General features: G+C 33.8%; 1 protein-coding gene across 5 annotated transcripts in view; it reads right to left on the reverse strand.

Moving 5' to 3' along the window:
* LOC112457364 (chondroadherin-like protein) overlaps positions 1-11,223 on the reverse strand; it is a 96,884-nt gene that overhangs the window by 17,715 nt on the left and 67,946 nt on the right. The window contains exon 1 of one of the 5 annotated variants that reach the window (XM_025020366.1): positions 5,625-5,740. The exons of the other annotated variants lie outside the window; for them this stretch is intronic. The gene's annotated coding sequence lies outside the window, so the exon portion shown is untranslated. Of the gene's footprint in view, positions 1-5,624; positions 5,741-11,223 lie in introns of those variants that run through there. 5 annotated transcript variants of the gene reach the window in all.

The following is an 11,223-nucleotide window of genomic DNA, read 5'->3' on the forward strand; positions in this document are numbered from 1 at the left end:
ATATACATATACATATACATATACATATACATATACATATACATATATATATACATATACATATATGTCATTAGAACATTAACTAATTGTAAGTAATAATCCCAAACGATCTCATCTCCAAGGAGCTGTGTCGCATTTGGGTCGCGAGTAGATTCGAACGGAATACCTAGGCTTGATTGGATATTTGCATAAATCTTTTATACATATCGCGTAGGCTTTAAATGGCAGCATTGCAAAAGAAATATCCTGCGAATTCGCAATGTTCTTAGTTCGTGAAATCATTTCCAGAAATTGTCCGTTATTCCATCTCAGTCACAAAATGATAGAGACAGTACCCTGCTTTTCCATCCTGTCGCGTATATAGTTATATTTCTCTTCGGTCGAGGGAAAGCTACATTTTCTCTCAACCGACGGAAATCGCTGAACTTCGGCGTGTCCGTTTCATGGATGCTCTTACCTCTACTGTGTAAGTCTTTTACAGTATTCCATTCATAATTGAACTCTTTATACGCGAGAGAAATACGAGAGAAGAACTGTCTGCCGTGTGACAATTCGGGTGGGTGACAGGTAAAAAGGACATTTTATAAGTAACGCTGTGCCAATGGAGAGTGCAAATCTCGCAGAGCCATTAAATTGTTGGCTTTGCAAGGACTTCTGCATGTAATGTGGGGCGGATTGGAACTTTCCAAAAACGCGCTCGTATTCTGATCGCTCGTAAGAAGATTACGGTGGAAGATTATGGTACGAACTCCCTTTACTGAACACACATGGGAAATACGTTATTCACATTTCCCTTCGCTGGTCGTTTCTGCCGTTTCTAGCCCCAATTAACTCGACTTGCCTTTATATTAACGCTTGCGGATATTACGTTCGCGCATGCATATCAATTCACATCTCGGCTGCACGTCTCGGCTGAAACTTACAATGTACATTAATCTTTCTCATCCCTTCCGTAACGTTCCGTATTCGTACAATACGGGACACAGTTGATAACGTATCCAAAGATTAAACCGGGCGGCACCGTATTTATGAAACGGCGAATTATCCCGTACGTCGTTTTATATCCGGAAATGAGAGCGTTATTAATGCATACGTCTGATCGTATCGGAATAACCTCGATGTGTGTATTATTTCATTCTTCATTTCGGTAAATACTGTCCATCTGTGTACATAGTCCGTCCGTGCGTTTCGCCCTCGCAAAATCGAACCGTCCATGTTCGAGAATATGCGCGGCGACAGATTAATCCGTTGAAATATCCGCTGGATATTTTCGCGCCGCTATTTCAGAATTAGATTGATAAGGAGAAACGGAAGTAGCGTGGGCGCATCGAAGCGTACGTTTCGCGATTACCGTACAACTTGCAACGTTATTCACTGCCAGCCAGCATCGGATGTTCTCGGCGGATCCGAGAGTGTGCCGCCGGCGCATGCATCTACTGCCGCGAAATGCGGGAATGCGAAATGCCGAATGCGCTTCTCGCATCGCGGCATCCGAATGCGCCATGCAACTCTTGGTAACGCTCGTCAGATAGAATTCGCGGTGCACTTTTAATTCTGCAAGAGACTGTACAGTATATTCACCTTTTACCCCCGCGGCAGCGTGACGGGATGCGACGAGTTCTAACTGAATATTTTGTTTTGAACAGAACAGGTGAAAAACTCACAAACCTGCATTACGTTTTCCAATCTCGGGAATGTATATTTTGATCAAACTTTTAATACAAATTGTTTCATCGCGAGTTTCTAGATTGCATATTTTCAAAAACATTAAAGATAGAGGAAGTTGAAGTAGAAAGAAACTAATGATTGGAAAATGAGATTGAAAATTATATCAGAAATGATTTCATTGATATGATAACATTCTCGGAATCATTGCTTTTTACTTTTCTAAGTATTTATTTTCCTTGTTTTTAATTGGTTTTTAATAAAATCATATGCATGTGCACGGAAAACTAACGCAATAAATAAAAAATTTTTGCCATTGCGCAAAAGCGATTTTGGATTGTCATTCTAACATTGAAATACGAACGATCTCTTTTTAATATAAAATTGCGTAAACGTCGCGAACATTTGATCCGACGTTATGTCACAATGTGCATTTTAACATAAAAATACGTCGCGACGTTTTGTCAACGACTTGACAAATGGTCGATAAGTGCCTGAGGCAGGAAGAAGAGAGCACTGCGCGAAAACCCGACAAATCATCTTTAGCTTGAAACGGGCACGCTTTCTTTGGCGACGCATTCGCTATAACAACTGGATAAGTCTTAAAACGAGACGACAGACAAAATATTCGTCCGTCAGGTTTTTCGCCTGGCGCCTGATGCTTGAGGAAAATAGATCTGGCATAATGAAGTGCCCCCAGTTCCAACTAATGGCGTACCATTAGTCAAAACGCCGTGCTCGTAAGAGGATTTCACATTCAAACACTAACGAAAGGGAAAAGGAACGATCACAAAGTTTTTCTTCCTTTTTTCCTCCCGTCCGTGCGCAAACTCTCCAACAGCTTGCCAATTTTTTTGAATGCCCAATTTGTCGTCCGCGCAAGCTTACTGGAGATTTATCGCTTCGTGCAATCTGTATTTTCGTTTCAACAACAATCCACTTCGTGTTCTTATTCTTTCACAAGCTTTTTCTACTTTATACAAATATTATATTTATCCTCTCGATTTTACGATTTATACGCTGTTCTAGAGTTTACATATTTTTAATTTCAAAATTTTAAATCCATTTTAATCATTATGTTACGTGGAATATGTTTTGCCCTCATGAATATTTATATTTATATTGTATAAAGATTTCTTGTTATTTTTTTCTGAATTTTATATATTATTTTGTAGTTGTAAAAATCTGTACATTATTTTATGGTTTTAATGTTTAAATATCCATAAAGTAAATACGATATAATCATAAATAATTTTCTACGTTGCATTCAATACAATGTGTCATAGCACCGATTTTATACTGAAAAGATGAAATTTTGTGCAACATCCTGCGCGTCACGTTCACCACGTCCTCTGTTAACTATCTAGATTTCACTAGATTTCAACATCCCAGACAGAGCAAAATTAATGGGCAAACCTACATCGCTTTCCAATTATCGCCTGTCTACGGAATGTGTATTTTCTGTTGGTCGTTTCATCGACGTACCATTTCACCTGTTCGTATTTCGTGTCCCCATAGTCTGCGAACTATCAAAAGAAAATTGCACAAAATATTTTAGCTTTTGAACGTGGCAGCAACGCGCGTACATGTGTAACTTTATTCTTCGCCGAATACGCCCGGTAACGACAGTCGTTAAAGAACAAAAACCGACGTTTTATTTTCAAACGGAGAACACACGTACATAATAACAACCTACGCAGGTTAATGCCAAATCCCACTCTTTAATAAGTCTCCATGTTTTGCTTCAATTTTCCAATGCGAACGGACGGTTATTAAATCATCAACGCATGAAAATAACGTTATCGCATGCATGAATATCTAGTAAATAGATTGCATATTTCTCCGTGTACGCGGTATCCATTTAATTATGGAAACAGCTATATGACGCAATTTTTACATAAACCAGCGCGTAGCTACAGGCAGTCTCCAACTTTTGTATTTGAGCGATAGAAAAATCGAATTATCAAAAACATGCGATATGGAAATTCATTCACGTGCGAGTAATCGAACTCTATCGTTCATGAGCTAGTCTCTCTTTCGGCCCGCTCTTATTTCTTACCGAAAACATTTCTTGCTTGAATCGCCATAGATTTTCGCGAACGAGCTGCGCTGTGTCCGCGAAACATATGCAAATGCGACGCGCAGCATAACAGCAACACCGCCGCGCATCGGAAGTTTGCATATTTTCCGCATACATGTGCGTGGCAACGGACGAATGCGTTGAATAAGGACGCGTCGCGACGTCGAACTTGGTTCCGGTCGCAGAATATGGCATTCGTTAGCGCCGGTATAACGGCTGAATGACCTAATGAACCGTGCGTGCGTCCAACAGCAGACTCCTAATTAGATCTGGCTCGTACGCCATGACATTGTCCTGCCGCGCCGTGCGTATTAATAAACAGAACAATAGCGTGTCCATCATGGTTAGAACATGCTTTATTTAATATTAATAATTTTAAGCTTAATTTTTAAACACACGTATAACAGTTATGTAGTTATAAGAAAGTGATATATTAATTTAATGGTGAGCAATATATATGTATATTTTTTTTGATAAAAAAATATGATTTTAGTACATTCCTTATTTACTCAATTAATTGTGTAATATATATATTAAATCGTTGTACAATTAGCGATTGGTTTGAGATTGATTATTTTGTGGTAGAAATATATTTATATTTATACAAAATATAAACGTCATTTAATATAATTAATTGTTATGTTAAAAAAAATTTTTAATAAAAAATTAAACTTAATTTTGCAAAAACTCTTGCTGAGAGAGATTAATCTAATTACAGCAATTAAAGAATGACTGCATGAGTTATGAAATTTCTCGACAATATTAGTTTAAAATTGAATAAAACTATTACGTGGAACAATTTTTAGTGTAAATTTGGAATGAAATTGAGTCATATCACTTTTAAAAGTTGGATATTTTTCTTTCTAAGAATTCAATATTTCAAATATGATAGTGCGTTTTTCCTTTTTGCCATTAAAATTTCATATTTCTATTGAAATTTTATCGCAATTTTATTGAAAGCAAACTTCAGAAATGAGTTATTCGGGAAATTGTTAAAATATACAGCTAAAATATAAAATAATTTATTACAAAATAATTATTTACTTTATATATTTTTTATAAGTATATAAAATATCATATAAATTAATAATTTATTAATTTTTTCATGTATCATTTGTAACAAAATCATTTGAGAACGTGAAACACACATTATACAGTAATACCGTATCGGCATAATATAACATTAACATAATATATTGATATTATAGTTAATCTACATATAAATGAGAAATGAAGATTACATATATTTTACTAGATGGAAAATAAAAAATTTTTTTTATAAAAAAATTTTAACGATGAACATTATCAAATCTTAATTGAAAGTTTTCTATATGTGTGTCATATAAGCATTAGATAGGATATTTTAGTATCACATGCTGACTATTATAATAAGATAATGAAAAATATAGTAGTAAGAGAAGCCTTAAATAATGCGGTATATCACAAAATTTATTATAAATCACATCGAGTCAGGTTTCTCATTCTATTGACAGAGAGATTTCATTCTCTGGCAGATATAATAAACCATAAAATCCGATTACCGCGCATTATTGAGCCCTTCATTATGCGACAAGAATCGATAGGTGAGCCTTCGCCATCACGCCATCGCGGAAATCTATCGAGTCTTCATTACGAAATCACGGTGAAGTTAGAACGTTTATTCGAAGAATACACGCGATAGTTCCGAAAGAAGGACTACAGGTTGAAAAAAAAGAGGCGAAGGAAAGATGACAAAGACAGAAATGCTGTGAGAAAGCCCAAGGCTCGTGCATCAAGTGATCCATCCGTGACAAACTGAGGTCGGCTACAGCTCTCCACACGAGAGGTAATTTTATATTCTCCCCTTGGCCTCGTACTCACAGTCACGACGTTACTTCACCTGTTGGTTACTCGACGTTTCGCTTGGCCTCCCTCAACGTATACGTAATATTGATCCGCCACCACCCGGAGGGAGGCGAAGTGGGTTCCGGCTGTCCTATAAGACCTCAGCGAGTATAACGTGACTCGGGCGTATAATCACGATCGCTCCGACTGGTATTCAGGGAAGACAGCGCCGAAAGAATGGTCCCCTTAAGGAGATGACCCATATCCCTAGATTGGCCAATTATACGCCTTGAAACAGACTGTCGCCGTCTGTATTAACGATTCTCGGAAAGAGAAGAATACGGGATTACGGCGCCTGAGACTATCTTCCGCGGCGCATTGCAAGTAATAGAGGAACTCTGTGTTAAGAAAACATGCCATAGCAGCATAATAGGTACTATTTGTGCATCATTTGTACTTCCATACGCTCAAAACTGTACGCAATGCACAGCATATATCAGATATATCCATATACACGTGCAAATCTATTAGAATGTTTAAAAATAAGATAAATTTATATCTATTAATACGTTTATTTTCTCTCGTTATTCAGAAAAATAGTAGTGTTATCTTTTATCTTTCGATACGGAAAAGAAAATAACATAGAAATAGAGTTTGCTATTTTAACCGATAGTTGATATTAATCGACGAGGAAACAAGAACTGTTTTTTTTGCCTTGAAAGTATTAAAATCGTGCTGATAAACTATAAGCCGCACCCTTTCGTGTCTTCCGTTTTTGCTGCATTCGTAAGGTATAGATTAAGAAAACGCGGCAGCTCTTCGCAAACTTCCACGAGGTTCTCGCGCTTAATTACCCACGCCGAAATTGAATTCGCGGCCTATTTAATTTGCCCATAAATTTCGAGCCGTGTTGCTTCCGCCTGTATCACGCGATGCCATTTTATGGAAGAAACATCGCGAGTAATCAGTCTCGACAAAACAAAGAAATATCTAGCAACAGGCGAAACAGATTTTCGTGGAATCTATATTACGTATATCATTTAATGTCATTGCCGAATAAATAAATAAAAATAAATTTTGACCGAACGTTGATATTACTGGGTCAGTTGCATTTTGCCATTTATTTTATTACGAAAAAATGAATTAAAATAATTGCACATATTAATATAATTCGTTATGTTTATATGATAGTCGCACGGAATCGAACAAACAGACATGAATAGCGGTAGTTTAATTAACATGTTTTTTTTATGTATAAACGCCAAATGTAAAACTGGCAATTACATCTTGCGACTGCGTACAGTACGCGACCATTGATTATATTTACGTTCTTCTGTTAAACAAAAAATTTACTTTACAAATAATTAATTAACGAAAAATTCTTTAGTAATTAGCTTTGTAGATATGCGCATTATTTCTATAAAAAAGAGTTATATTCTGCAAATGTCTTGTGATTAAATTTTCGAAAAACTGCTCTTTACAACAAATCTGTACTTTTTTAATCAGTTATCGCGCGCGTTTATAATATACAGTTGAACTTGCATTAGACATTTTTGTCATATTAATAAGCATCTACTTGATGCTTCGATTATTACCATCTGAAGTGCAAACATGCTTGCATCAACGTTATTACGCAAAACAAGTAACTTTCTATCTTTCTATGTCAATCAGTCAATTCAGAGAGCGCACTTTAATCCTTGTTTATAAAATAAAAGTGCATCTCTCTCTCTCTTTCCCTCTCTTTATAAGTCACGTTAAAAAAATAGTGCAAATTTTATTATAAAATAAGGTAGACAATTCTGAAAAAATCAAATATACGTGGTCAGTTTTTGTGCTATCACGATACCTTATTTTAATTTTTTCAAATTAAAAACAGATTTTTAGAAAAACTTGATTGCAAGTGACAAATAATATTTTATCATATAGAATATTCTAAAGTGGCATTTATTCGTTACGTGATATCAGAGAAATATAGAAATATTAAAGTTCTAAATTTTTTGGAAAAGGTTGAGTGTTTTTGATATGCAAGAGTGTTTTTGGTATAACATGAATAAAACATGATCAAGTCAATCATTTTGGCAAGTATGACCATTTTATTGCGGTATCGTGATATTACATTTTTAATGTATTTTCATGATTCTTCCCGACATATCTTATTTTACGAGAAATAGTGAAATTGTCTACTCTACGAAGTTATTTATATCTCTATCATAAAACTTGATTTTATATCGGTTCAGAAAGGAAATTTATTACTATTTTATTGCGTGTATTTGAAAAAATGTTAGATATTTATAAAGATTAACTTTTTAACTATTTTTGGATATAGACTATTACTTGTAAAACTTTTATTTAAGTTTTAACTGTCGCTTAAAAAATATAAAATATTTAAATTTCTTAATTTTTTTCTAAGTTTTATAAAAAATATATAAAGAATATTATTAGATGATATAATCATATTGTCTATCAAAATATATGCACGTTACTTTTTTTTTAAACTTGAGCTATAGTTTTATAAAGATTGATGACTATTTTTAGGTTTTGAGGGAGGGAGTAACTTAGACTTTTTTTTACATACTTTCCTCTCATCAATACCGTAATTTTATGGCGAGCTTACTTTTATTTAATTTATAATAGTATTTTTATAAAAATATAGAATAACTGAAATTTATTATTATTTCTAAGTAAAATGAATTGCCGAAGTTGGTACATACATATATTTTTCTTAATAAAAACACCATTTAAACGATTATTTTGGCAATAGCAATTATAAATTATTTGAGTCAATTGCGATCGAGTCAATGTTATATGAAAGCTAAAGATGGATTTCGCGGTTGGAATAATTTCATATTAGCGGAGATGCATCGCATACGTGCAACAAGCTTTGCAAAATATCGTTACCAGGCTTAACCTCGTTTTCCGCTCCGGTGATATACGTGAACATTACGATGTCATCGAAGCCACAAGCATCGTCGTACCGGTCGCGATAAAACGTGTCAGATATTTCCCCAGAAATTTTCGAAAAATTGTATCCTCTAGCACACGTTCCACGCGACGATCTGAACATGCAAATGTCTGAGAAAGAAATCCCAGAATCCGAAAAGTATAGGATAACATACCGTAAATCGTGCAAGTAAACAACACGTCAAAATATATTTTCCCGAAATATTTGAAAAATGCATAATTTTGAAATTAATCACAATAAATATAAAACGATCACAATACATCAAAATATTTCTGTAAAACGCGAATAAAGTTTTAGTATAAAATTTTTCATGTATAAGTTTTTATACTTTTTTTACACAATTAATAACTTTATATTCTTTACTATTATATAACTTTAATTCAGATGATTTGGTTTGTTTGAACAAAATTTTAATACAGAGTACTCTCGTGAAAGAGAAAGATAATTATGAAAATTATGAAAAGTATAGCAAGTAGATATTTATTAAGAGAAAAACGTTTCCAAGTTATTGAATTCGCATATGTGAAATTATTTTGATATTTCCATTCAAATAGATTTTATGTAATAAAATGATTCAATTATCTGCTTTTATTAAAGCATACGGTTGGCGAACAGAAAGGGAATCGTTAATTGAATGTGTATGAGATATCGTAAAATATTACAGCCGATGTATTAATCCGTTGCCCAATACCAGCACGCGATTATATTAATTCGTTATGTCAGCTGTGTTGCCAAAAAAATGACTTTACGCCGCATCTGTGTCCACGGCATTACCGTGCGCTGGAAATGAAATTGCTACATTTTACAGCGTCGGCGATATGTTATGGCTTGTTGCTGTTTTAATGTTCCTCTTTGTCTACGTGTTATTATAGTTCTAACCCTCCAGACAATACCCACCATGTATCATATCGTTAAACCCTACATCTTTCTTCTTAGTCGTTACCACTTTCACGGAGATACCCTTGCAATAAGAAGCACTTTTAGCTTCGTAATTCAAAAGTATTTTATAACATCAGCTGCTTCGCTCGCATATTTTTGACATAGAAAAATATCGGTACGGTTTTGTGGATAATATTTTTAATGCGTTAAATAAAGAAATTTTTTTAAAGCTATTATTTAGTCTTCCGTATATGTATATATAATACATTATGTGAAATTCGTAATCTATTGTTCTTGTTTTGTTAACGTTTTCGCTTAAGTAATAATAATTCAGTAACTGAATTATTCAATTCGATAGTTTAGCCAATCTCTAATAGAATCATGAAAAAGTAAAGCTAATTTGGTTAAAGAGAGGCATTGAGGAAACAAACAGTGCTCACTAAATGTAGTACGAATATAAAAAAGGTTGTCACAGTTTTATTTTGTAGGACATATACAGTCTTTTAGGGAAGCATAATCAAATACAACATAAAAATTGTGTTAACAAAAGACAAATAGTAAGCGCATACGCCGAAAGAATTTATAACATTATAACCGATAAAGAGAATTTAGTTATCTTTTATCAATGATATATTTTAACAGTTTTAATTATTTTGAGTTAACAACACATTTCATTATTTAGTTATTAATTACGCTTTTTTATTTCAACTTTACTTTATTTAATACAAAAGAAATTTTTGAAGTCTGTTTCTCATTTTCAACATTTAGATTCATTTATTTATTTTAATTTAAATAGATAGTTTTAATACTCTTTGTATAAAGATTTTTATCTTATTTTATAAAAAATAACTAATTCTTGCTAATCATAGAGTATACAATGTTGCAAAGCGCATACGAACAATCGACTATTAGAATTCGTACACTAATGCTGACAAGTTCTCTGAATAAGCTGGCATCTGGATTTGATTAAACTGTACAGAGAAACTTGTATCTCGGAAATCCCGCGCGAATCAAAATTACAACTGTCTGCCCAGCTAACTTGTGGAACTGTAGGAATATTAGGTTATCACATTTTGCATGAAAAATGTGTGTTACATGGATAATTACGCTAATGTATAATTTGAGACAAAAGAGAGAGATATTTGAGATAAAGAAAATGTGACTGTTTTTTAGAAACAGCTATCAAGTTTTTTTTTGCGACTACAAAAAGAAAGTTTTGCTATCACAATCATCGCTATTACTGCATATTTTTAATATGAAAATTGAACTTGATATAAAAACTACACCATAATTATTTTTTTTTATATTATAATAAATCTTTTGATAGTATAAAAATTTTGCCGAATAAATATATTCAACATTATAATCACATCTCTTAAGTTCTGTTTAGCACATTATGGTTTTTCAAACCCCTAGCATGCTTTCACATAGTTAATATTACAGTATATTATGCTGGTTAATATTACAGTATGCCGTATATATTACGTGATATTACATACCAGTCATGAGAGTCAATATTGATCTTTAAAAAAACCTTGTCTTTGCGGTGGTACATGACAACGTGTTTAACAAAAGTATTTCGAAACATCTCGAGGATGGAAACAATATTGCGCATAACACGAGCAACTCTGTGGTCGCATAGAATCGAGTATCAGATAATAATCCAGGTTAAGTTCTGGTTTAAGTCTCGGGTTAAATATGCGGTCACCCTTAGATTTGCCGCAGGAGTTAGTAGTTTTAGTCTTAGCACTCATATTTCATCGTAAGCTCGTATATATAGAAGAGCCGATAAAGATTTCCTGTATTCGCGGGA

This window comes from Temnothorax curvispinosus, unplaced genomic scaffold (assembly GCF_003070985.1).
Source record: "Temnothorax curvispinosus isolate PA1 unplaced genomic scaffold, ASM307098v1 QBEX01007734.1, whole genome shotgun sequence".
Taxonomy (NCBI): Eukaryota; Metazoa; Arthropoda; class Insecta; order Hymenoptera; family Formicidae; genus Temnothorax; species Temnothorax curvispinosus.